This window comes from Gallinula chloropus, assembly GCF_964237585.1.
Source record: "Gallinula chloropus genome assembly, chromosome: 2".
Classification (NCBI taxonomy): Eukaryota; Metazoa; Chordata; class Aves; order Gruiformes; family Rallidae; genus Gallinula; species Gallinula chloropus.
In genome coordinates, this window is record NC_140086.1 from 95,071,070 (window position 1) to 95,098,346 (window position 27,277).

The following is a 27,277-nucleotide window of genomic DNA, read 5'->3' on the forward strand; positions in this document are numbered from 1 at the left end:
ATGTTTTGCCATTTGAGTACTGCCTTGGCTCTGTGGCTCATTTGTGATCTTTATTGATCACAGAAACTCAAGGCCTTGAGCCACCTGCCATTCTAAAATTCAGCTGACCGATTCTGCAGTGCTGCTGCCATTGCCATGGGCTGTGCCTTTGCTTCTCATTCAGGGTGAAATGGGCCACTGGCTACTAAAAACACCTTTCTGTTTCCTGCTCTAACCTGGGTACTAGAGGTCCTGAGTTTTAATAACAAGCCATGCAACCTTGCTTGCTTACAAGATCTGAGACATTCGGCTATCTATCCCTCCTCTGTTTCAGTGTGAGGTATTGTGAAGCCCAGAAAGACCGAACTGGACCCATCTTAGAAGGCTGTAAAGTTAGCCTTTTCTATGATGGTTGCCTTAGAGGACCCAGAGTGGTCAGGTGAATTAGTCTGATGTTCCTGCTCTGTAAACAATGACGGATCACACATGGAAATGTAAATAATTCTTTGCATTCCTTCCAGAAAGCAATTAATTAAGCATTTAAACTAAGACAAAACAGAACTTTAATGCATAGGATCTGAGCACGTCTCCTTGGAAAAATATAACACTATTCAATTATGTACTTGAGCATCTACCTGGGGGGTTTTATGTATATGCTACAGACAGATTAAACCTTTGATTCCCAGCATATCACCAGTATCTTGAATTTTACAAACAATTTCTTTAGCCTGCTACTCTCTGAAAAATTGTGGGTCAGACACAGCAATTTCCATTAGCATATACTCAGGGAAGCAGTCTCAACGGGACCTTTTTTTGGCAACAGAAAGTCCCTGAAATTTGACATAGTCAGAATACCTTACATACACAGGTGAAACGAAGACAACAGCAGACAGTCTGTCTATGGACTAAGGCCATGTCTGTGCCCTAAAGTCTTGCTAACATGGTGACAAAGATCACTGAGGTTTAAGAAACCCCCAAACCTTGGTGGAACTAGCTGAATCAGCAGAATCTCTGCCATAGCTCCAGCTGTGTTTAGGTGAACTTTTGCAATTTCAACGTACAATGCTTAGTAAAGGTGTTCATATTCTGGTATAGTTTGGGCAGTGACATTCTCAAAGAATAGCTGAGCTTTTAGAGTTCAAAGCATTTCTTATTTGAAGAGTCAGAAAATCTTATTTTCCAAAATTACTCGTTTTTCAAAAATATGTGAGCAACCGAAGCTGACTCTGCCTCAGGAAAATTACAAGTTCCAAATAGCTTACCTTATTGCTAAAGATGCACTTAAAACTTTAGAGAAAGGAATCAGAATCATTTATATGTATTAGGGGTGCTTAATCAAGTAAAACCTTTCAACTAGTTCTTAATGAAACAGCTGTCTGAATAGCTGCAATAATTTATACCTGATTTATTGTAGGTGTTTCTTTGGTTTTGCCTCAATAAGGTTGATACTTAAAGAACATTCTCTTTCGTGGTCAGGTGTTCCACTAGGCAGCAACTGCAGCTATTGAGTTTGGTGGTGTTGAACTTGATGTTAAAACTTGTGCAGACCCACAAAGAACATTATTTCTTTAACATGCCTGGCCATTCACCATTTTTCTCACTAGAGTTCAAACCTCTTGCAGCCTTATTGTCACTGACAAGCCACGGATTGAAACGTGGAAAAATTATCTGACGTGCTCCAGGTAATCTTGCAAGTCAGTGTCAAGGCTGGGAGCTGAATACAATCCATATGGTTTCCAGCCCTCCTTGCTGCACTCTACTACTTTCCCAATACCTGCTAATACAGACTCCCATGAATTTTGCTCTGGGCAGAATTTTAACATTCCCCCCCCGCCCAACTTATCATTCCCAGTGCATTTTAAATGGTTGATAAAAATTATACATTTGGATTTGAAAATCTAATGGGTGGGGGTTAATACATGTAATCTTAGTACCTTTGCTCCTTATAGTATTTCAAGGAGCATTATTCTCCGCTAAAGTGAGCGCCACAGCTGACAAAGAATAATGAAAACACGTCAAAGGTCGGTTCTACTGTAATTGTAAATAATGCACACCCTCTTCATTTTTATTTAATTGAGAGAACATATTTTATTCATTACATTTGGAGTTCTGCCTGTCCACCTTCCACATTTAAGCAGCATTCATTTGAGGGAGAAGACACAAATGAATCATAAAAATACGCATATTTTGTTCCGCCCAAGCCCTAAGAGAGCCATATTGTTGTGTGTGCCTGGCTCTGCTACAGAAGGTGGGCTGTCTTTGTTCTTGCGCAAACTGACCAAAAATTGAATCAGTGCTATGAAATCCTTGTGTTAAAAATACCTAAAATCAGGAAAAGTTTATTATAGTTTGCATAATAAGTAATTAAAAGGAAATGCTATAATAAAATTTTAATAAAATTGTGACATTTAACTCACAGTAATGTCTTAAAAGGCCAGTTTTGAGAGTACTGTATTGAGTTTCATCTCATTCTATCTACTACTTTACCATTCTAAATAATTTTTAAAGTTTCTGAAGTAGGTCTAGTTTTCAGGCTACAGTTTTACAGAACAATGAGCCATTGCCACTTTTGCCTGGCTTAGAAATATGTTAATAACAATTTGCAGAACTAGTCCCACCCAGTCCTCCTGCTAAACAAACTCCTTCCAAGTATTCCCTGGAGAACTGGGGCCCGTGTAGGATTCCTTCTGAAGACATTTTCCATCATTGGAAAACAACCACATTTAGGTAACAGAGGTAAAGAAAGCTTTCGTCCCCAGATAGTCTTTGTTTTTAAGGCTGCACCTACGTGTTATGAAATCTGAATTTTACTTGATAAAAATCCTCAGTGTTGATCCCACAATGCTAGGATACTGATCTACAGCAATCCTCAAAGCAAAGGGCAGATTTCACATTTCTAGGTGGGGTCATGACAAGTTCTCCTCAGCTTTGTGCCGGCTGCATCTCGGGGGAGAACGCCTTTCAGATGTCAAGTTACCGCAAAATGCAGCATCTCCACTTCACAGTTCTTCATTTCTGCCTTCCTCCTGCCCCCTCTGAACGTCGTCTTCTATTTGCAGAACCCCGTAATGTATTTTTATACAAAGGTATATATTCCATCTTCAGATCCCCCACCCTCGGATGCTGTTTAACCCTTTTCTCTGGGCTAAACCCGGAGGCTATTCAGTCACCCCCACCCAACACATACATACCTCTGGCTCCAAGCACAGGAGGAACCAAGGACTCGGAGCCCAACTACCCACCAGCGCTACAGCTGCCTCCCTCAAAATTAGATCATCTTAACGCTGATTTAAGAGAGTTCAAGACTGACATCGCTTGACAGAGTCAGGTCTGCATAAACAAGCGGAGGGCATTTTTAATATCCCGTCGGGAGAGCTGGGCTACCGGGATCCGGGGAGGGGGGGGGGGAGGACGGACACACTGGGGCACAGCCGATAGCACCCCCCGTGACTCAGTCACGGCTGCGGCCGCGCTGACCGCGGGCTTGGCGGGGGAGGTCCGGGTTCAGCCCCCTCATCCGCTGTGGTATTTCACTCGGGTTTACCCCATTACTTCCCCCCCGCCCTGGCTCTTTGCAGTTATCACCGGTGGGGAGGAGAGGGAGAGGCTTGCGGTGCGCAGCCCGGCGCAGGTGACGGGAGGGGAGTTGAGGGGTAGGCCGGGGTCCGGGCCATCAGCACGACCGCGCCCGCGGGGCCCTGACCTAGATAGCGCCCAGGGCACTGCCCGCTCAACGAATTACGCCGCCGCCCTACAGCCCCCGGCCCGAGCCCGAAGACGTCCCCTTATCACTACTCCCCTCCCCAATATGTCTGCTACCGCGGCCGGGCCCCTCCGCGCCACCGCCGGTGGGAGCGCACCCACGGCCCCTGCCGCGCCGGGCCCGCCCCAGCCTGGCCGGGGCCGGGGAGGGGAGGGAGGGGGTCAGGCCGCTCCCTGCATCCCGCCCCTCCCGCCGCTGCCTGCTCTTGAGTTACCTGTTTTGATGACCCGTGTAGCCTTTTTTTCCCCCCTCTCTCTGCAATGAAAATCCGTGGCCGGTCACTCGCTCCCCCCTCCCTCGCCTCGCCTCGCCTCGCCTTGCCTTGCCTCGCCGCCGCTCTCCCTCCTCCTCCTTCTCCTCCTCCTCAGCGGGAGCCGGTGTCAGTCAGTCACATCAGCTGCCCGGGCAGGCAGGGAGAGAAATGCCCGGCGGCTTCCGGGAGTGCCAAATAAAGACAAGTCCAGAAGGAGAGAGAGACGGTGGCAGAGATGGAGAAAGAAAGCAAAAAGTGGGTGGAGTGTGAAAATGGAGGGAGAGGTGTATCTCGGCGGCGGTGCAGCGGCTCGGCGCCTGAGAGGAAATGGCAGTGATGGAGCATCGCGGAGGAGCAGGGGAGAGCGCAGGCACTCAGGGTAGGGGCACCCACGGCCGCAAGCGTGGTGTGCCCGCTTGCCCATCGGGCACTGCTCAGATGAGTGGGAAGCGAGGACCCCCATGCCTCCCCACCCCACGCCACGCAGGCCCAGCCCACGCTGGGAAAGGAGAGTGGAGCCGAGTTTGGAAACCGGTGGACCCCTCGCATGGCAGGGGAGGCAGGGCAGCCTCACGTACACCAAGATAGTTCATTGCCGACTCCACAACAGACTACACTGTACTAGCAGGCTATACTGTACAAGCCCAACCCAGGCTATAGCTGGGCCCTTGGTGGGGTTACAGCCTTCATTCAGTATGGGCACAAAATCAGGACTTCTCTCCGAGCAGGCAAACCCTTGTGCCTAAGCCTCGTTTGTCAGGGTTTGTGGGCTTCATGCTAGTCTGTACCTTGGCCAAATGGGAGCATGTGTGTGTGTTGCGGTGCTTGTCACCACATGGTCCCAAGGGGCATCTCATCATCCGCCTGAAATCTGCTTCACCTCCGAAGTACCAAATGAGATGACTTGCTGCACGGAAGTCGTAGGACAAGACCATGAGTTCACAGCCTTTAAAGGAACAGTTTGCTTTTCAGTGGAAAAAGAATTCATGAGTTAGTGATAGTGAAAAAGACCACATATCTTTTTCAAGTCAACCATGTGCTCGTGCAAAAATCGGTAGCAGTTTTCCCTATCAAATATATAACTTATTTTAGAAAACTTTGTGTTTTGTTTCTGGTGGTTTGACGGCAGCGCTGTAAAATGCAGAACCTAACAGCTTGCTTTATATATCCTGCCACAGTTAAATGGGGCTGCGGAAAGTTACATTTTAGCATGGGTGTCATGGTTAACCAAGGCTCACAGACCTCATGTACCTAAGGATGCAGCACTAAGCAAGCTGACTGCAAACATCTGTCTGGGATCCAGACTCAGTAGGGCAGACAAAGTAATTGGCATTGGAAATTGCAAAAATCCAGTGTTGCAGCTTCCTGTGTGCAGTGAAAAGAACTTCTCCTTGGCATGTATAAACAGCCAGATGAAATCAACAGAACAGCACATGTTTTAAACCAGAGGGTCTTGCCAAACCTTCGAAAAGTGAAAAGGGTGGTATGGAATTCAAGACCTGATTGTGAAAACCAACAAAACAGAGAAACTACTAAAGAAGTTGTTTCTTGCACAGAAGTGAGATTCAGACCCAGAAGACCGATCTGTTTCTGGAAAGAAAATTCAAAAGGATTAAGAAGCTCTGAAACTACTGCATTTAGATTTAAGCTGCAGGTCTGTATTCTATACAACTCAGAAGAAAAAAAACCCAACACCTGTGCAGTGATAAGTGAAAAGGTTAGGATGATGCAATTGAATTTCTGTAGAATGTCAATTTGATTTGAGAAAAATGTAATGTAGTTAACTGATGAAAAGTTTTACAAGCTCTTACTGTAAGAACACTGTCTAGCACTCCACATCATCCTTTTACATCACAGGCACACAGAAAAGAAGGAAAAACCAGTGGGCTCTTCTTTTCCATGGAAAGTCTTAGGAGGCTACCAAACTGGCAGATGCCTAGACCAGGTTCCCTATAGCACATCTTTGCTCATTACTGCTTTCTTCACAAGATAAACAAAGTCTTTGTTTTCTCTTCTCCAGGAGAATGTTGGCAAGCTTAAAAGGCTAAGACTAAGGTGAAGGGAACAACAAGAAGTGATAAATGTAGTAAGAATGGAAAAAAAATGAGATTCAGTAATTGTAAAGTCACCTCAATACAGAGGAAACCCAGTGGCAAGCAAAGGTGTAAGATGTAGCATTACAGAAGAGGGCCTTGCAGTTTCTATATAAATAAAGGAATCTTTAAAAGCAGTTTTATAAAGAGTTTTGTAGTTATAAAGTCAGGGAGTCCCCTAAGAGAATAAAGGAATGAAAGATGTGCAAATTTTGGACTTCGCGAAATGTTATCTGTGCAAAAATACTGACTAGATTACAAGATATTGTTTCATCCCATCAAGGAAAAAGCCAGCTTGGGTAGCAATAAAGAATATATTTTGAAACTGCTTGGCATTGACATCAAGTGAGGACTGACTGGAAGATTAGACTTCAGGGCTGAGTACTTTGCCCTTAGTCTAACAATGTGTTCATAGATATTGGCTTAGATTTATATTCCGGTAGTACCGTGTTGCCAGTAATTGCAACATTAAAATTAAAGGGGTTTATTTGTGTACTTTTTTTAGTAGGTAGAGGGTCACCAACTTCAGGATGAAAACATTCAAAAACCTCTTACAACTCTAATTTATGCTATAGTCCTCTTGAAATCACAAGGAGCTCTTCTTATGGAAGAAGTGCAGTAATAACCATCTTGCCGAAGTTACCCAATTAAAATATAATAGCTCATGGAGCGGAGTGTATGGCATTTAACATAACTTTATGATTTTCTTTTTCCTTTTTGACTTTGCTGCTGCAGACAGTATGTGCCAAGGCTGGCATGTTTTATTCCCTTTTATAGAAGAATGTGTTTCTAAAGCAGGGATCCCAAAGTCTATGGCAGAGGCTGCAGAGATCGGCTATCAAAGTCTCTGTGGAATCACAGCATTGTAATGTAGTTAGAAGAAAATACCCTGGTGCATCTTTCTTTGCATCATGTTTTTTTCACAGAAGAAAACTTGAAAACATTAATTCTTACCTTCCCAGTATTTGTTGAAAATGGACTTTCAATGTATATGACTATAAAATTTCCCTATTAGTATAAATTGCATCTAAATTATTCTTAGATGAGTGTGGAGAAAACCACAAATGTTGTCTCTCATTTCCTTGAGTGCATGAAGCCTGTCTTTGCTGGGGCAATGCAGAAAATATTAATTAAAATTGCACAAGCACTTACTGATATGAAAATAAATTGGAGTATAACATGAGAATCTTGGTAGTTTGAGTTGCTAGATCTGCTTAAATTATATTGGAGTGCATTCAGGACATGCCAAGAAGCCTTTTGCTTACCAGGTCTGCCGTTTACTCTACAGAATTTGAAGAACGACATGTAGCTAATTAACTAAATGGATCGGTGAAGAGCACTCTGTGGATATCTTGTGCAGATCAAATGTCAAAGGAAGCAGGGGAAAAAGGGAAGATTCTGCCAAAGAAGTGGGCTGTTTCTCCTCTTGCAAAGTAGTGTGAAGTGAGGCTGAATCTGTCATCATTCAATCTGATCACCTGTAAAATAAGATTAAGGCAGACTCAAATTATGTTTAGTTTCACAGACGTCCCTCTGCCTCTTTTCTCTCTCTTCTCTGTATTCTCTTTTATGCAATAAGCTCTGGGGGTGTGGACTCTCATTTCATAATTGTACATTAATTAGTTGTATGCTTCTCTTTAGGCATGGCAACATAAAAAGTTAAATAATAAGCACATGCTTATCATTAAGTATGTGAGTAATGGCATCTTCTGTAGCAGAGCACTTAGGCATTCCAGTTGTATTTAAGCAGCTTGTCGCTTAGGGATGGAATTACTCACTTGTTTATAATTCAGTATATGTTTAAGGGCTTTGCTGAATCCAAGGGGAAAATGTCCTGATTTCCCAAATACTAATCCTTGTCACTACCGTTACTAGTAATTTTGTGGTTTGATTCAGTTCTGGGGAGCTCTTCTTTTGGGAAAGCTACTCAGTGAATGTTGTAGGCTTGGGCCCCAGTTCTGCTAAGTATTTACATTGCCCTACGCATTTATTATCATGAGACCCTGGGTCCTGTTGTATCTTTGCTGAAAATCCTGTTTTTCCTAGTACTGGGCTTTGACATAGACTTCAATTGAAGTTTCATGTTTTTCATCTTAATTACGGGCAGAAATTTGCGAGGAATTTTTAGTGAGGATGATTTAGCTGAGAATCAGAGGAAGGAAAGCAAGATTTTCAAGTGTGTGAGTGTAGTGCTATCATGTCAGCTTGAACTACTCTTTTGCTACGCATGAAACCTATGGAAGAAGCAGTCAGAAAGGATGATGAAGCCTTACTCATCTGTCAATGTTATGTTTCCTGTTTAAGAAGCGTTAGCGTTTCTGTGTCAGCTTCTTAGTTGTCATCTTTCTTTCAATCTAGGCTGTGGGAGGTCCATTAAGAGGCTAGTGGTGTCCTTGAGTTGTGCTTCCAGTGTAGTAGTTGAATATACAGCTCCACTTAGCCAGAGTTTCAGGACAGCTTTACAGTGATGCTGGGCCACTGATCCAGCCCCAGCTGTGAGCTGTGGAGCACCTTACTGCGGTAACTGCAGCTGGTTCAGTGCCTGTGCTCTTGTCCTTATCATTGTCAGTGCTTTGTAATCTGTCTGTGTCTGAGGAAAATGCGTATCCAGATACTGATGGAAGTCAAGAGGTACTAAAAATGCTTTTGTGGTGGCTTTCACAGCTTCTCTGACTCATTCAAAATGTTCCAGCATCCTCAGGAGCTCCGGTTGCCTTCAGAAAGCACGGATGGGTCAGCCATGAAAATCTGGTGTTTTAGTCTGTCTTTTCTTGCGGCTGCAGTTTTCTCTTGGTAGATGACATTCTCTTCACTGTTGCCTGCTGCTCCATGTTTCTCTCACCACCATGTGTATGGTGGCACCAGTGTCATGACAATGACAAGGGCTTGTCAAGACTTGCTGCGTCTGCATCATCAGTAAAGTGATTGTCCCTCATCCAGTGTTCAGTAAGAGCCGTTTCTGCTTGTTGCTGAGGAGGTTCTGTCATGGCTTCCCCCCAAAATACAGATTGCAAATAGAGCCAGCTCTAAACTTTTTTCCTGGGATGACTGACAAATGTTTCCCTGAGATTAATGTTCTTGTTCCATAGGAAAGCCCAGGCTGTAGATGCAGCAGAACTACTGAAAAATGCAGACACACAAAAAATACGTTTTTTTCTTTTTTTTTTTCCCTAAAAAGCTGGGGGTATTTGAAATTCTTTCTGTTGCTATTTCTGAGATGTTAGGGAGTAATCAAGTGACGAATTCAAGACTTGCTATACAACCCACTGGGCTAGAAACTTAATTTTTGCTTGAAATAATTGTACAGTCATCCAATTCTAGGAAATGATGCTTTCAGAAAAACACCAAATTGTGCAAAATTTGTGGTAAAATCACATGAATTGGTAACTTAGTGATGTAATTTTTCACTGAGAGAACACTTTGTAGGATATAATCAAATAGCAATGTGGGCAGATAACCAATGTGTGTTCTGACAGTTATATATTTAGTTTTGTTCCAGGCATGTAACTAGGCTGTGCCCTTATTCAGACAGTGATTCTTAAGTCGCATCACCCCAACTGCAGTCACTGCAGGCCAAGAAAGTCAATGAAACCCTCTTAGAAACAATTCCTCTGTTCTACCCCAATAGGTAATTAGCTACTGGGTGACATTTGCTACCTCCTTCAGCCAATGTTGTGCCCAGCTTTTTTCTTCCCTCCCTCAGTTGCAGGCTCCTTTGTGCTGGATGGGTGAGGGGGGAACGAGGTAAGCACTTGGTCTCTGGTTAGATCAGTCACAGTGGCAGAAAATAAAGACCTTTACCTGACCATGTTCACCATGCTTGGGCTTGTCCTGTAGGGTCCCATTTAGATATTGGCAAATATCTTCTGTAAATACACTTAGTACCTTAATACAGAATAGAGGGGAAAAGCTCATAAGTTTTGAATATGAGTCTTTGAAATCTTTTATTTAGTTCTTGAAAGATACTCAGGTGAGTCGTGCTTTTCCTATACAGAACTGGAATGCCAGGAGCTACAGCAGACTGAATTTTCTTCTGCTTCTTCAACATCTTCAACTGAGGACTCAAAGAGTAAGGATATCTCAGTTTTATAGCCTCCTGCAAAATGAAACTGCTGGCAAGGATCCCTAGGTACAGTACATTACTTATATTAATACACAGTTTTGTCAGCCTAAATTATTATTTTACAAATGATGACTACCTAGATTATGTACAAGGAGCTGATCAGGCACAGCAGCACAGAGCCTAGCACAGTCATTTACTCTACCTTTCATATTCTGCACAGCAAAAGGAGCAGCATCTTTTTATTTCACACTATTCTGACAGCTTTTTAAAACCAGCCCCTTTCTCTGAAATCTGTCCTTCTCAAGGCAGGTTTTTCCCGTACAGCCATGGCAAAGATTTCCTCTGTTGAGTAAAGCAGGTTTGTTCTTTTATAAGAACCCTGGAAGTACAAAGCAAATAAAGGTTTTAGGATAAATCAAGCCAAGTACTGGAGTGGCCAGATTATCTTCTTGTCTCCCCAGGTTTCTTTGGGGTTTTTTTGGTTTTTTGTTTTCAAAAAGTGAAGGAGGAGCAAAGAAAAGGAACAAAACTTATTTAAACTTAATACCTAAAATGGATTAGAAGGAACTATAAATATTTCACGCTGATGTAGTGAAATCCTGATTCCCCTCAAAACAGTGACTGTTTTGTCACTCACTAATAGGGTCAGCACTTCACCCTACATTTCTGAATTAATGTTTCACTTGAATAAATGTAGGCCAGTGATTTACCTATCAGAAGTAATGTTTTTGTTTCAAGACCAGTCATTTATTTCATTCTTATTTTCTTGCTTTCCTGTATTTAGACAGTCTCTGTACATACTGCACTGTATTTCTAAAAGCTATCATTTTCTTTAGAGAAGAATATTGTTTGCTCTCCTGAATAATTCATCTTGGAATTCTCTTTTAATCCCCCATCAAATGTGCCATTCTTGTATCTTCATAAAGGAAAAGAAAGGAAAACAACACTCTAAGGCTGATTTATGAATTAGACCATGAACATTAAAAATATATAAAGTGTTGGTATAAATAAGAAGTTCAGCTTAGATTCTGGTTCAGTTATATCAGTACCTCTGAAACGACACGAGTCGTATACAGATTTCCACTAATGTAACTGACTTACCACGAGTATGAAAAAAGAAGCACAAGAGAGAAATATGATGAAGATTTAATGTTTAGCCTTGAGCTAATAAGGCTGACAATATTTGTAGGGTTTGAAGGAAAACAAATGCTTAGAGTGCAATATAAATTCAACAGTAAATACAATGCAATTTACAGTATTGGTGAAATAACCAACCAATAGTTGTTACACAGCTTTTTATCCAAATTCCTGTATGTCCTATTAGGTAAAAATATAAATATTTTAGATGGAAAGAATGCAATAGCACCTTCATAATGAATCTGTGGCCCACAGCACTTGATATGCATTGAGAGATGTTTCGGCATCGCAGTGAGGTTCAGCTCCATCTTGCCCCTCTGATTTGTAGGAGGTCATCTGCCTCTGCAGCCCAGCTGCTGAGCTGGGATATCTCCAAATCTTTTTTGTGAGCAGCTCCAACTCATTTACCCAGGATGGGATAGACTCAGGCATTGTGGCTGGTGTAGACTGTTGTTTCAAAGCTGTGTATCTCATGGGGTTTATAAAACATTAAATGGTAATAGCCAAAACAATTGTGTATCAGCATGGAGAATGTATTTACAAAGTCAAACCAGTATGCCACAGATATATAAAAGGTTGTTGTGTGTATCTGAGCTGACCAATCCTGAAATGACAGCTTCTTCCAGCTACCTGCTTCATTCAGACTGTAAGAATCAGCCAAACCTGTTCTGCTCACCTGTGGCTGGTTGCCTCAGTATGCTTGAGTGGTTTGTCTACTGCTTCTGTGACCTCCCATGTATGGTGACAAAAAGTTAGGGGCTACATTAGGGAACCTTAGGGATTGCAGCAAGGAATGAATTATTGAGAATTCTTTTATATAGCACTTAACAAACAGATAATTAGAGGAACAATGGGGTGGAATCTTTTGGGGAAACAGAAGAGGGTCTCCACATTAATATTCTTGGAACCATAGGCTGACTTACATCATCAGTTGTGGTAAGCAGCACATGTAATCCCCTCTTCCTGAGTCATCTGTCAGTATTTATGCCTCACCAGTGTTCTTGTGATAATCTTTAAGAAGTTGAAATATTTCTGAAGTGTAGCTTTCCCAGGAACCCTCACGGTATTAATAGCAGATCTTCCTTAAACCCTTTTTTTTTTTTAGTGTTTGTGAACAAATTTGGTGGAAAACCTGATGTGCTCCACAAATGGGAGCTGTTCAAACTTGATTTGTTCACTGGTTGTGCTGATTTTTGTGTTATCCAGGTCCCTACCCAAAAGGTTGTGTGTTTTGTATGGTCATTTACCATTCAATTAATGAAAGCAGAACAGAAGGGACTATTATTTATTTGCTTTTACTAGTTATTTGGAAACTTGTTACTGCCTTTCTCCACTCTCCTTTTGTCATTTGGGACGTCAGTTCTAGGACATTTATGACAGCCTTTGGATTGTCTTCAGTTCCTGAAATGCAGGTGGACATATTCAGCAGCACAGCCAAAACCTAGATTCAAAGTTACCATGTCACATTTCTATCTGTTGGCTGGATGACAACTAATAACAAGCATTGGAACAATTAGTTTCATGTTTAAGGAAAACCACATGTGTATATATGTATACATTTTCCTGTGTTCCTGGTTCTGACCAGGAAGAGCATGATGAGCAAGGGCCCAGATCCTCAGGGGTGTAAAGAAAGATGCGTTTCAGTACAGACACTAAAAAGAAGATGGGCAGTGCCAGTCTGCACCTGTATGTGTCCTAGGGCTGTTTTTAGCATTTGGAAGTTCATGCAGGAGCCTTTCTGTGCAGCACACCTGCCAATTTTAGTCCAGTTTTGTTTGAGGGAGAGCCTCAGGTTTAAAGGTCTGTTTGTTCCAGTGTGATTGAAGCCAGCGCCAGTTTAGCCATTGATTTGAAAGAGCAGGTGGCAGTCCCTAGGGGTCCACTCCTGTTCCAGCTGAAGTCAACCGAACCGCTCCCTTTATTTAATAGGAGATAGGCGTAATGCACCCAATAATTAGCAAAAACATCAGTAAAAATGTCCTTAAACCTTTGTGCAACCGAACCAGCTCACCTCTGAGGAAAGCTCGTCTCCTTCAGATGTTGGGGCTATTGACAAGAACAGCAGCAGCAGCTGCTGCGTGTGGGGGGGGGGGTGTGTGTAGCTGTGTCTTGCCCAGCAACCTCACTCACTGACTCTGGATTTCACCTCCCACGCTCCACCTGCGCAGGGCACGGTTACTCAGTCTCCGTAGAGCAGCGGTAGATCCTGCCTGCTGGTGACGCTTGGTTCAAAAGCGGTCGGCAGCCGTTCCTTTTTGAAACCTTTGGATGCTAGGAATGCACTTCCAGCCCCGCTTAGGCAGTATTCATGAGCTTCAGAGTAACTGGAAAGGCGTGATTGCACACAGGATGATGAGTACCAGTGAATCGGTGTGGTACCAGGGCTGCTTCGCCGAGAGTGTGTCTACGTGTCGACACGTGCCAGTGATCTGTTTTGTGTAAGGAACTCCAGTGCTACTAGTCGTAATGGCTCCTCCTCTGTTGTTGTTATACATGTTGAATTGGGGAGCATGCCATTAAAAAACCTGATCGAGAGCATAGAAACATCTCCTTTTCTCCTACTGCTTTTCTTTGCCAATACTGTTTTAGTTTGTAACCTTCTTTAAGGAAATAATCAGATTACCTTTTCTTTCCATTTATCTACATGATATATATAATGCATAATTATATAATGCATAGTATACTATATAATCTGTGGTATGTATCACATGGTATAAAACATATTGCACATATGCTACCTAAATATCTATCAGAGAACCACAGTTCATGTTGGAAGGGACCTCTTGAGACCATCTGGTCCATCCCTCCCACATTTTCTTTTCTGAAATTATTTTTCCTTTCAGCAAGAGGTTCCTTCCATGAAGTTTCTTCTGCCTTATTTAAACCATTTTCATTATGAACCCTAAAAAACGAAGACAAAAATAAATATATAAAATATATAAAATAAATGCACTTTAAAGAAAATTTAAAATAATTTAATCCAAAAGATTGATCACAAGGTTCAACAGTGTAAGCAGCTATTCTTTCTTTGCAACTAATAACAATGTGATGATTTATGGCATCTACAATTCTGTATCTGAGTTACACTATGATTCTTTAGAATCATCATTCTATTTATGAGGGTTTTTTACATTTTTAAAAACTGGTTTGACATTTAATGTGAGCCACACCCTGAAAAAATGAAAGGCTTTGCACACCTAATTTAAGATTTAACCTAGTGTTAATCCTGTTTCAGTCTGTCATTCTCTTGCTTAAAATTTGTCGGAACCCAAGGGTTTCTATTTGCTTGTTTAGCAGATCAATTTATCATAATCTACTGTGGCTTGGAACTTGATTCCTGCAGTCCAAGGTGTATAGTGCACTTTTCTTCTACTAAAAATAATGAGAAAAAAAAATTCACTGCCTGCCTTTTCAAGTGAATTGAAGGGAACAAAAAGAACCAGCTTGGTAGCACTGTAAGCTAAAATCTCCTAACTGTGCTCAGAGCAGGCAACAGGCAATGAGACCTCATCGCATAAACTCAGAAGCTGTCAGCCTTTTACTTCAGTGCAGCTGGTTTTGTGTGCACTTGCTGAGGTTTTCAGCAATGGTCACAGTTGCTGATGACCAAGAACTGGACTGATACCACCTCTGATTGCTGCTAGACTTCTGAAAAGGTTTTGTGGGAATTAAAAAAAAGAGGCTTATTAATTCATGTTGCTTTAGGCTATCATGATGCCACAGCCTGAAAGATCAGATCCCTAGCTTTAGAGCTGTAGAATCCCTGGGAAGTTCAGGAACCTGACTCCACAGTGACCTTTACTGAAAAAAAGGTCAGCATGCCACAGACAGACTTGCCAAGTCAACTGCTTTTCCCTGTAGACTAAAGCTTTGTGGTCGTATCCACAGATTTACTAGGAAACTTGGCCAAGCTACTGCTTTTTGTTGTTTCAGGCACAATTTGTGTGTCAAATGAAGTTTCATACTAAGTGAGAGTGATTTCTGTACAATGAGAGTAAACTTAGCCTTGAAAGTGCTTAAAATTCATCCTGTGGCTCCCTCTATATTATCTCCAAATTTTTACGATTTTAATGCAGATTTCCTCGATTCATTCATAGAATTTGGTTCAGTACAAATCACACTCTCCATTTTCGTGTTTGTTCTCTCAAAGTTGAGGGGTTGATGGGACTTATTTGGTACGTTAGGGGAGGATCTTCCAACAGTTTGAATTTGCTTGGGAGCAAGAAATGACCTTATTACTGCCACCTCAGTATTTTCTGTGCCACAGAGCTTTTAACCACAGGGTTCTATTTCCTGTATTTTAGGGGTGCTTTTTTGGGGGATACAATATATGGACAGGCCATTACCAGTTGTTTTCAATGCAGTCATGGAAATATTTTGTCTGTCACGGGTGGCTTTGGGTGGTGGTTTTGCTTTGACAGTGGATTTGGGCTTTTTGGTTTTAACTGGATTACATTTTGGCCAGAACAAATATGTTCTCTTCCCATCCTCTTTCTTCAAACTTCTCTTTCTGAGTAAAATAGACATTAATACTGAAAAGACTGCAGAAGCTGAAGAATTTATTGTATTAAACCTTTCTGGTATCATATTTCCCCCTACTTTCCTTTATCTCTGTTCATTTGCATCTTAGGGTACGGTATCTGTTTAGGGCAAGAACTGCATCGTTTGGTAGCATTAATGTTTCTTTGGAGACAATTATGTCAGTTTTCTGTTAGTATTTTAGAAGTAGACTCTTGCCTGTAACAGTTATTTCGGCCTATTAAATATTTCAGGTGAGGTTCTTGGTTCTTCTAGGCCTGCAGGCCTGTAGAGAGAGATCTGGTGATTTATAGCCATTGCACGTCTGACCCAGCGCCCGCAGAATTATCTAGCTGAAACACAATCTGAAACTAAGAACGTGTATGCTGCTGATGACTCAAAACTTTATTTATACAGCTACTGTAGCAAAAATATTTGCCAATCAACAGTGGCTTCTATACTGAATATTGTCAGGTCATTGTCCAGTCATGCCTGCATAGTCTCTAACAGACATAGAATTCAGACGCTGGGGACGTACATGGCATTGGGAAGTGGGAGCTCTGAGGTTGCACTGACAGGGATGGATGAATCATGGACTGATCTGAGGAAAAGGCGTTACTCCTAATTTTTGATTAGCCTTGGAAGCCTCAATTGAGGTACTTACAGCAGAGTAAAATATGAATGTGTCAGATTCCTATGATGTGAGTCACAGAGCAAATCCAGTGGATCAAAAACCCAGTGGCAGAACTTTGCACTGGGCTTTGTAAGAAAAACTTGCGCTCGGGCATCCCAGTGACACCCGTCACTGCTGCAGGTTCTGTGTTCAGGCAGCTCTGCAGCGTTGCAGCTTAGCCCAAATACATTCACCTAGAATTTCTTACATGCTCTAAGGAATAACTTGTCATCAAACCTATATATCAGTAGTTATATATGTAGCGAATAAAGATAGACTGTCCTCATCCATAGCATAAAAGCAGGGGACTGTATGTCAGTTGGCTGTTTAGTTGTTTTATGATTCAGTCGGCTCGTTTGACTCAAATCAAGTTTTATGATACAACTGGCTCTTCAGTGTTTTACGATACTTTTCCCATCAAGTTCCATCTGTTTCAGAAGGGTGATACTTCTGAACTTATGGGACTCTTGTCCTTTGGTATTATCAGAAGGACACAGTGAGATATTTTGAGTCTGGCAGCACTGCTGTCTGTTTTGACTGGTGTTACACAGGATGAAATGGGATTAGCCGTTACCATCTCCATGCCTGTGTTGTAGCAGCAAACATTGGGTTGTCTCTATGGGTTGTATCTACTGTGAGTACACTTGTGGTGCTGTCCAGAAGGGAGGAGGGAGACTAGTGGTGGTGCATATCTTAATGCTTGCAATCGTGAAACACAATTGCTGTGTTTCAGTAATTAAGGGAATGTTAGATTGTGAACCCTGATCAGCTGTAACACTGTCACAGCCTTATGAAGAGCTGAAACTTTCTAGGAATCATTTTGCTTTTATGTCACAACTTTTTAACACTTTTTTACACCTTCTTAAATAACCTCAAAAATATGGATTTGCTGCAACTACTTGCTCATAAAAAGCCTGCCACCTTCTTTGGTCTGAAAAGAAATCCTTCAACAGACATTCTGTATTGAACCACTGTCCCAGCCAGGTAAAATTGGCCATTAAAATGGCAATAATTCCAGCTCGAGGATTTTGAAAGAACTTGTATAATCTGTTCCTCTCTGCTTAACGTGGGGGAAAAAGAAAGTCTATTTTTCAAGCACTTCCATTGTTTGATTTTTTTCCCTCCCCAAAGAACAGCCACATGTCACAGGCCAGACTCAGTGAAACTACACAAGGGTAAAAACTGGCCCACTGATACCGAGTTTATCTGAACCTCCCCTCCTGCATCCGGTCACCTGAGGCATTTGGGCTTGCAGCTTTGCGCTGCCACACCTGTGTTAGTTACCTGGCAAGCGCATCTTTTCCATTCCACACGTCACCTGGCGCTCAGTCCCCACACAGATGTGTGCACGTATGTTCACACCGCAGTGAGCAGAAGTGATCACACAGAGCTGATATGCTGTGCAACAAAGCACAGCAGGCACGTTGAGGTAAAGCCTGCGCAGCAGAGACTTTTAGACACCTGTCTTCATCTACGTATGTGTAAGTGAAAAAAGGCAGCTTTGTCTCAAGAGTAACAGAATTTGCTGGTTAAAAGAAGAGAACCAATATGCAAAAAACAGGCGTTGTATGCATAAAATGCAATGTGGTACATGCATGCTTTGTATTCCATAGCATATGTGAGATAAAACTCAATATGCAGTTCTGTGAAATTGTTTACTATATTTGGATCATTCTTCCCATTCTTTCATACCTTTGTGTCTGACGATAGAGATTCAAGTCTGTGACATCTGTGCTTGACTTACAGTCTGTGGCTTTTAGAGAGTTTGCAAAAGCTGCATGGAAATAGGTATCACATGTAATATAAACATTGCACAGTGTCCACACTGTGTCAACTCTGTTAAAGAGATGCTGACACCAGATTCATTGGAAGATGGGACTTGCAAATTATCCAAAACATAAATATAGTCCTTCTCTCCAAGCGCTTAGAGGCCCTTGTGCGCCTCCATTCACCGTCACACAATGGGCTTTGTGCTTAAGGAATTTTGGTACAATGATATTTTTCAGAGAAAACTTCATTTGAAATAATGAAAAATGTAGTGGAATATGTTCTTTCAATTTTTTTGTTTCATCTTAGACATTATTTTGTTCTTTAATTAACTATTTGTTGGGGACATTTTGATCATTTCAAATATAAATCTTCACAAAATCATCTTGATTTTTTTCTGACGTTGGGCCTAGTTGAACTACATTGTGAAAATTTTGTTCCAGTGATTTCAAATGGTCTATCTAAATAGAGGCAATGTTCACTATTGTTACTTACTGCCAATATTTAAACTCATAGTTAAGGTTGTATCTTTCAAGCTGATAGTGGTTGTTCTCTGAGTTAGCAGCAGAGTATCACTGCTGCTGATACAAGACATTCATAATTTATTGTGCTGTTAGATTGCTTTCATGATCGTCTCTATGAACTGTCTTCAGGATTTAGTTCAGATTTAATCAGAGAGGCAAAGACAGACAATGCTTGACTTATATCTCTATTGAAAAAATATCAGCAGAAAGCCTGTTAGGAAAATAAAACCAGGTGAAGAATCTACAGAAGCAAGCTTTACCTTAGGTGAGCTAGTTCCCCTTGCATCCTTTACAAGCAGCAGAAAGAGATTTCTTCTAACAGTAAATCAGAGATCTATGTGTCTTGACCGTAGAGCAATACTGGCGACATTCATTTTCCTAAAGTTAGGCCTGTGGAAATTACTTTTAATTTTCTCTATTAAAAGCAAGTTCTGTTTTACACCAGACTGCAGTATGTAGCAATGGTAAAATGCAAGATGGAGAATTGTAGATAATGTTTGGCATCATCAGATAGTGCTTGTCTGATTTATTGCAAAAAGGGGAGGAAGGGAAGGACATATATCCTGTTGGTGGGGGGTTTTTGTTTCTGTGCTTTTTTGGTGTCTTGTTTGCTTTTTTTTTTTAAGGGAAAGTACTTGAACCCATTCTTGCCATTTAACTTGATGCAACCCTAGATATAGAAAGTGATTCCCTGTATAACCCCATCCTCATTTCTCACTGTCAAAGTTATCTGGTGATCTCATGTGGAAAGTGCAGAGTGCTGTGTCATGGTCAGCATGTTTGGTTTCCTTAGAGCTAGGCAACCCCAGCTTAGGCTATCCCAAATAACAACATTTCTTATTAGTAGGGTTCTTTTCAGAGTATAGATAGTGCTTGGCAGGTATGGAGAACTGCATGTGCTTAGATGATGGCATAGTTAATTGCGTAATTCTTTCTCTTTTTATGAGGAAAGCTTTTTGGAAGCACCAGAAACCAAGCTGGGGAGGAACCTGGGAATTTTGTCCTCAGGTCTGGTAACAATCTCATGTGTTGCAAAGATCCAACAGCTGTCCAGACTTTAGGATTGTTTGAAAGCATCTGTTAATGCTGTATTGTGAAAACATCTAGTCTGAAAACAAGACTAGAAGACCCAATCCAAAGTTCTCTGAAGGCATCTGGAGGGCTTTCAATGTTTTCACTGTGCTGTGGAGAAGGCAATTAGAATTTTTGAGATGGGAAGTTTTTAGTCAGTATGAAAATGCTTGTGTTTCAGTTTAAAACCACTCTTCCAACCTCTCCTCTATCCTGCCAGTTCTATCCTTGCTTCTCTCATGACCTGTGTAGTGATCAAACTGGTCCTTAAATTCAAATTGCAAGCTCCTCATGGTGTTTTTCCAAGCCTTGGGATACAGTTCATTTCTTCCTCTAACAATTTTAGACTGAGAAGGCAGATGCAGAAGCCCTTTTTCCCCTCAGTGAGGAGAGGTAAGAAGAGCCTTCCTCCATGCTGTTAGAGAAAGGTTCTTTCTTAGGCGCTTCCAAACATTCATCCCATTCTGTCGCCTGGCGTGACATTTATAAATGGATTTTCTGAGTTCATGACCTGTTTCAAAGCAACATCTGGATGCCAACACGGTTTTTCATGGCTCATCTGTGGACAGTGGGCACCTGTTTCACAGAAGGTTCTTCACCCAGGCCTCTCCAGCAGGTAAATTTAAGCTTCCATCTGGATAAAAACCGGTTTTGAATAAAAAGAAACAGGCCTGGGTGAATCAGATAGAAACTGAGGTGATATGCAGCTAAGATCTTTGGTGGGTTTTAATTAATATTCTTCTCTGAACCTTCAAGCATGTTTATTCAAGTGACATTATTAAAGGGAGCTTGTAGAAAACCCAGATATTATTCCATAACTTTTAAGTGCCTCACATGGCCAGATTTGCCAAAATATTGGCAAAAGAAAGGCCAATAGCTTTGAAATGTAATTTTGAGTACATTTAGATGGCAAGATTTTACAAAGCCAACATAACATGAAAGCATCACCCTCTACTTAAAGTGCAAAAGGATGGATGAGAGTAACCACCAGGTGTGTGTTGAAACTGTCACACAGCTAAGAGAAATCTGTGTATGAAGTTTTTTTTTTCTTGACCATGAAAGTCAAAGCATTCACATGTACCAAAGTATGTTTTTTTAAACATATGTAGGTCCTTTTCCATGTCAAATCCAGAGGCTGCAATCTGCAAGAGTAGTGTAAGGACTGGGGATGCTGTTGGGCTCGTGATTCCAAATCGTAAGCTGAAATTAGCTGAACTTTCTTCTGAAGTTCAGAGGTTTATGCACACAGAATGGGAGATAGGGCAATGCTTAAGGGAGCTGAGAACAAGATCCATGAGATCTCTGAAACAGCAAGAGGTGAGAGTTGGTTATCTGATCATGGATCATTGTATTTTTACCACCTTGGTGATTTAGCACCATGCTGTGCTCCTCCTCTCAGCTTCTCAGCGTTTGCCCAGAGCTGAAAGACATTTTTGGTTTGGTGCATGAAAATCTTGAAAGAACTTGGATGAGATTCCTATTAGGGCAGAAAGAGGCTTGGGAAATCGACTGTCATCTCATCAGCCCACAGAAACACTCCGAAATACCATATCCTGGGGGAGAGAATGGAAAGTATCTAGAGCACCAAATGTGGCAGCTGGAAACCATTTAAAAAAATACACGAGATGGTTCGGTCGGTCATGTTATGAGGGGTAAGAGAGGCAGCTGGGAGGTTTGAAAGGGAAGGCCTGAGAGCAGCTGAAAGATGCCAGCAGTCTGTTAGCAAGAGTGTCTGAGAGACAAGTGGCTGTGTGTGATGAGAAAACATGCCAAAATGGTACGAAAAGCAGCTGGAAAAACCAAAAAATTCAAAGCCTCTGAAACAGGGATGGATATGCAAATTCTGCTAACGCTATTGAATGAGTAAATTATTCACTTTTTTCCTCTCTCTCTCTTTGCTTTCATAAGTCCCTCTTATTTTCACAAATTACCTCTTTCTGTAGAATTTGAAAGGGTCCTTTTCTGCTGCCTCCTCTTCTTGATCTTTTTGGTTTTGGTTGTTTCTTCCACTGAAAATAGGTATCCCTGAACAATACTTAATAGTATCTTAAGCCAGTGTTTTAACTGCTTATTTTTCTATTTTCTGATCTTATCAAGACTTGCCCTGCTTATCATTCATACTTTCCCCCCCCTTCCCTTTAACCTGCTCTTTTCCTTTAAGGAGCAGGCAGCTGCGTGGATCTTGGCCCTCAGCCGGGTGAAACCACGACACTCACCAATCAACACCTCCAAGTCCTTCTCCTCAGGGCTGCCTTCAATCTATTCTCCATCTAGCCTGTAGTTATGCTTGGGATTGCGCTGACCCACATGCAGGTCATTGCACCTGGCCTTGTTGAATTTTGCATGGGCCTGTTAAGGTCCCTTTGGGTGGCATCCCTTCCCTCCAATGTGTTGACTGCACAACACAGCTTGGTGTTGTCAGCAAACTTGGTAAGGGTGCATTCAGTCCCGCTGCCCGTGTTGACAACAAAGATGTTAAACAGCGCTGGTCCTAGTACTGATCACTGAGGAACAACACTTGTCACTGATGCCCACTTGGACGTTGTGCCATTCACCATAACTCTTTGAGTGTGACCATCAGCCAATTCCTTACACACCGAGTGGTCCATCTGTCAAATCCATCTCTCTCCAATTTAGAGGCAAGGATGTCATGCAGAACAGTGTCAAATGCTTTGCACAAGTCCAGGTAGATGGTGTCAGTCACTTTTCCCTTGGTCAACAATTCTGTAAGACCCGATCATAGAAGGCCACCAAATTTGCTAGGCAGGATTTACCCATAGTGGAGAGTGGAGAGTGGAGAGTGGTTTAGCCATGTTACCAGTCAGTTCCCTCAGGATCTGCGGATGCATCTCCTTAGGTCTCATGGACTTGTGCACCTTCAGGTTTCTAAGATATTCTTGAACCTCATCATCACCTACAGTGAGCAGTTCTTCGTTCTGCCAGTCCCTGCCTTTGCCCTCCATGACCTGGGCAGTGTGGCTAGAGCCCTTGCTGCTGAAGACCAAGGTAAAACATTCTTTGAGTACCTCAGCCTTCTCCATATCCTGAGTAACCAGGTCTCCCATTTCTTTCCAGAGGGGACCCACACTTTTCCCTCATCTTCCATCAATCACTGATGCACCTATAGAAACATTTCTTCTTGTCATTGACATCCCTGGCCAGATTTAATTCTATCAGGGCTTTACCTTTTCTAATTTGATCCCTGGCTGCTTGGACATTTTCTCTGTATTCCTCCCAGGCTACCTGCCCTTGCTCCCACCCTCTGTGGGCTTCCTTTTTGCATTTGAGTTTGCCCAAGAGCCCCTTGTTCATCCATGCAGGCCTTCAGGCATTTTTGCATGACTTCCTCTCTCTGGGGCCGCATCGCTCCTGAGCTTGGAAAGGATGACCTTTGAGTATTAGCCAGGTATCTTGGGCCCCTCTTTCCTCTGGGGCTTTGTCCCAGGGTACTCTACCAAGCAGGTCCCCGAAGAGGCTGAAGCCTGCTCTCTTAAAGGCCAGGGTAGTGAGCTTGCTGTGCGCCCTCCTCGCTTCCCTGAGGATGGCTTTGTGTTCCAGGGGACTAGCTGGAGGAGTTGGCAGGCTTGAATGGTCTCATGAACAGTGTCTAGAATTTGGCAGGGTCTAAAGCAAGTTTGTAATAAGCACATCGTGACTTTGGAAAGTAAACTCTCAAAATACACAGTGGGGCAGATTTTTGAGGCTTTCTGTGTTACAGTTGCACCTGTATTTTTGCATGTATTTTATTATACATGCAGCTTATAAATTTACGTGCATCTGATCACATATTTGAATCTAGTCTGGGTGTGGGTATCAGTGATGTAAAGATACAGGCCAGTATCTGTAAACAGTTGCATGTTCTTTACCTTTGAAATTGTGGCTCTGCTGTTTTTCAGCTGTGAAAGTAAGAGACAGTATGTGTGTACTTTTCCCCCCCACAGATCATAAGGAACAAAGAGCTTATGTGAAAAGAAGAGTACAGGAGAAGATCTTAATAGGTTCTGTCCCATCAAAACCTGAAAAGCAGCAACATGAAAAGAGCAAACATGCTGTCTAGTGTCTCTGAAGCTGTTTGCTAATGACCTCCAATGAACTAGAAAATGTTAGAGAGCGCAGTCTCAGCTTGAAGCCTGAGAGAAGAGAAAATAGCAGGCAGAGAGAAGGGGTGCAGAGAAAGCGAGAGGGAATGGAGATAGTTAATAATTATTTTCCAGCAACAACAAAAACCTCATCAGGCAACAAATTTTTGATAGCTGTCGTGTTGCCTGACCCACACTGTTATGTCCATGCCAACGGGAAAAGGAACAGCAGCAGCAGTTTTGGAGGTCGTGAAAGAAGACTCAGAATAATAAAATAATAGAGCAAATTGAAAGGGGGAGAGGGTATCAAATAGAAATTAAAACATATTAGATTGAGCTTCTAATGAAAGACATCTGAATGATTACCGCTTATTATTGGTGAAATATAACTCCTTATGTAGTATATGCTAAGTATTTTAAACAAAGGGAATAATAGGGTCAGGTCAAAGATTTACAATCCGATCTCATAAAACACCCAATGAGACAGAGAGAGCTAGAACATTTGCCAGGGAAATGTATGCATGTCTGGCACAGGGAAACATAATGGGAATGAGTGAGAAGAAATGGTCATGGTGGAAATTAATTTTTTTAAAGAAAGCATTTAAATTAACTTTTCAGTTACCTGAAAACCTTTCACTACTTTGTATTTTAAAATAAGATTTTTTTTTTTTAAATCCTTGACATTATATTCCCCTAACAGGAACAATTAATCAGAAGCATAAACTTAGAAGAAATTTTACAAATAAGATCTAGTGTTCCACTTTTTACGTTTAAGTATATTTCTCTCTTGGAATAAGAAATTTCAGCTTCCCTTCCTCATTTTCTCCATGATTAGCCACAGACTAGCCAATTCATTTTTCTACTTTCTGTTGTAACTATAGATGGCCTCTTGTTGAGAAATGAGTGCAAGTGCACTTACCTGAAAAGGAGTGAGATAGCAGATTTGAGAAATAATGGGGGAGGCACTGTCCAACTGTTTTTTCAGTGCATTGCCTGTGAAGCTCCAAACAGCTCTGTCTTCCACATGTCCTGCTTTCCAGGCTGTAGGTATAGGAGATTTTTGGCAGTGGCTTTGCACCACCTTGTGACTTAGGAGAATTTCCTTCTAGGAAGGCTGTCCAGGTTCATGTAGCCGTAGCCTTGGAGAAAGTAGGAGGATTTTGGTTGCAGGAAGAAGAAGTTTGATCAGTTATGTTTTTAATTCAGATGAGGCGGTGATGAAGAGACTGAATTTGCAGGACCTCCTGGAGCAGGAGCAGGAGCTGTAAATCCAGACAAGCTGTGATGAAGCCTACAAAGTAGAGGTGTGCCTAGGTGGCTCCATTTAAATGAAGTACAGGGCTTCAGCTTCATAGTTGACATGGTTCCCCCACATGCTGCTCTTTGAACAATCTTATTCCATATTGTTTCTCAGAAAATCCCAAGGTGGGGTGCTTTCTGCCACTTATCAAGAATGAGAACAGCATGAGAAATTTACTGCTGATAATCTTTCTCAAACTCTGGGGAATAAGCTGAGCATCACTTTAGGGTTTTTTTTACCCCTCCTCTCCACCAAGTCATTATCACAATCATGAACATGCACCTACCTTTTCCTTCTTTCTTGTACGTGACATTGAACAGCAGAATTGTCCTCCCACTAAACACACACAGGTGTTAGAGTGTGTACCCATACTACAAATTTTGGAGCAGTTTAATACCCAGTAGAGCAAAGTGCTGTTTGAAGGGTTTACATGCAGCTTGGTCTGCTCATCAACAAGGCCTTCACGAGTTGTTCTCTGGGGTGGCCAAACAGTCTTGCAGACACAGGTAATCCTCTAAATACCAGGATCTGTGAACAGTGCAGTAAAATAGTTATTTTCTTGAGATCATTGCTGGTTTAGGAATTAAAAGTCAGTATTATTGAGTCTTTTACCTGTATGACTGACAGAACCTGAGAATTGCAGGTATCCCTGCCTAAATTTAGTAACATCTCACTGACAAATAATCTGTTTTTCTGTTGGCATATTTATGACTTTGTCCTCAGGAGTCACCAAATGGGCAATAACTACCCTTGTTCTCAGCCAGTTAAGACCTGGAAGAGCTATTCCTAGTTTTTAAACTCCAAACAACTTTTCCATCCTCATAAGCACATTAAATACCACAGTAAATGGTAAGAATCCATGAAAATTTTTTGATGCTTGCAAGTAATAGTACTTTCACCACCACCAAGCAGGCTGTACGTCTGATCCCTCTAGAGCAAAACTCTCTGACCTCCAGCAGTTCTCTCAGGGTATATCATGCAGATCTTCTGTTTTCAGTCCGGGCCCTGGCTCCAGTCCCTGGCAATGGAGCCCATCTTGATTGCACCCAAAGCTTGCTGTTCTGTTCTCTCTGCAGCAACAGCTGCAGCAGTTACTACCAAGCTGTCCTGCTGAAAGAAAGCATCATTAATACAGTGCAGCCACATTTCAAATAAACCATATCTTAAATGCAACAGAAGATAGAGACAAGACAGTGCTTGCTTCTCCCTAACATTGCCATTCCCTGAGTTTAGGAAAGCCAGATTCCTCGAGGCTCCTCCACACACTATGTTTGTATCTTTGCCAGCCTGTATTAGAGGAGTGTTGGCAAGTGCCACGGCCACTGTTGGGATGAGACCAAGGCATTGCATAAGGCTTGCATTACATTGAAGACAAGATACAAGATCTTTGAAGCCAGTTTCATTCTTTGAAGTTCCAGTGGACACCTGTCTTCCTTCCTCTGAAAGTCACTACTGTGATGCTTTGTTTCCCCTTTGCTTAGCCTTTATGAAGCTAAACCAATGCATCCCAGAATCACAGAATTGTAGATCACAGAACAGCAGGGGTTGGAAGGGACCCCTGGAGATCATCTAGTCCAACCCCCTACAAAAGCAGGCTCGCCTAGAGCGGGCTGCACAGGACAGTGTCCAGGCGGGTTTTGAATATAGCATATATTTCACACAAGAAAGCCTTTCAGCTGTGGTGTGCCTTTCAGCTGAGCTACTGCAGCCACACCAGGGGCAGCTCCCTTCTGACACAAGCACCCTGAGTGTGGGCTGTTGGGCACACGTCTATTTTCACACTCAGACGCTGCTCTTGGAGCTGTATGTTAGCTTCGGGTTTCTTTTGGCAAGATCCCAGGCCTTGTTAGAGTAGACAGGAAAATTGCTGTTCTTGATAAGGTCAGAGGAAAACCAGTTTCAAGATGCAGTGGTGGTAGTGGAACTGTTGACATTTACAGGAAAATAAAGCCTGGAGATCTCTGTACCCTCTTTTACACGAAGAACAGTATAAATTATGGTGGCACTCAGGTTAGTGAAAGGATGCACTTTACATGAAATGAGAAAAGAGTTTACTC

General features: G+C 42.1%; 1 protein-coding gene across 1 annotated transcript in view; it reads right to left on the reverse strand.

The window, feature by feature from the left end:
• The window catches only part of CAP2 (cyclase associated actin cytoskeleton regulatory protein 2), a 68,904-nt gene extending 64,931 nt beyond the window's left edge, over window positions 1-3,973 (reverse strand). The window contains exon 1 of the mRNA XM_084260397.1: window positions 3,957-3,973. The gene's annotated coding sequence lies outside the window, so the exon portion shown is untranslated. The remainder of the gene's footprint in view (window positions 1-3,956) is intronic.
• Window positions 3,974-27,277: the final 23,304 nt, after the last annotated feature.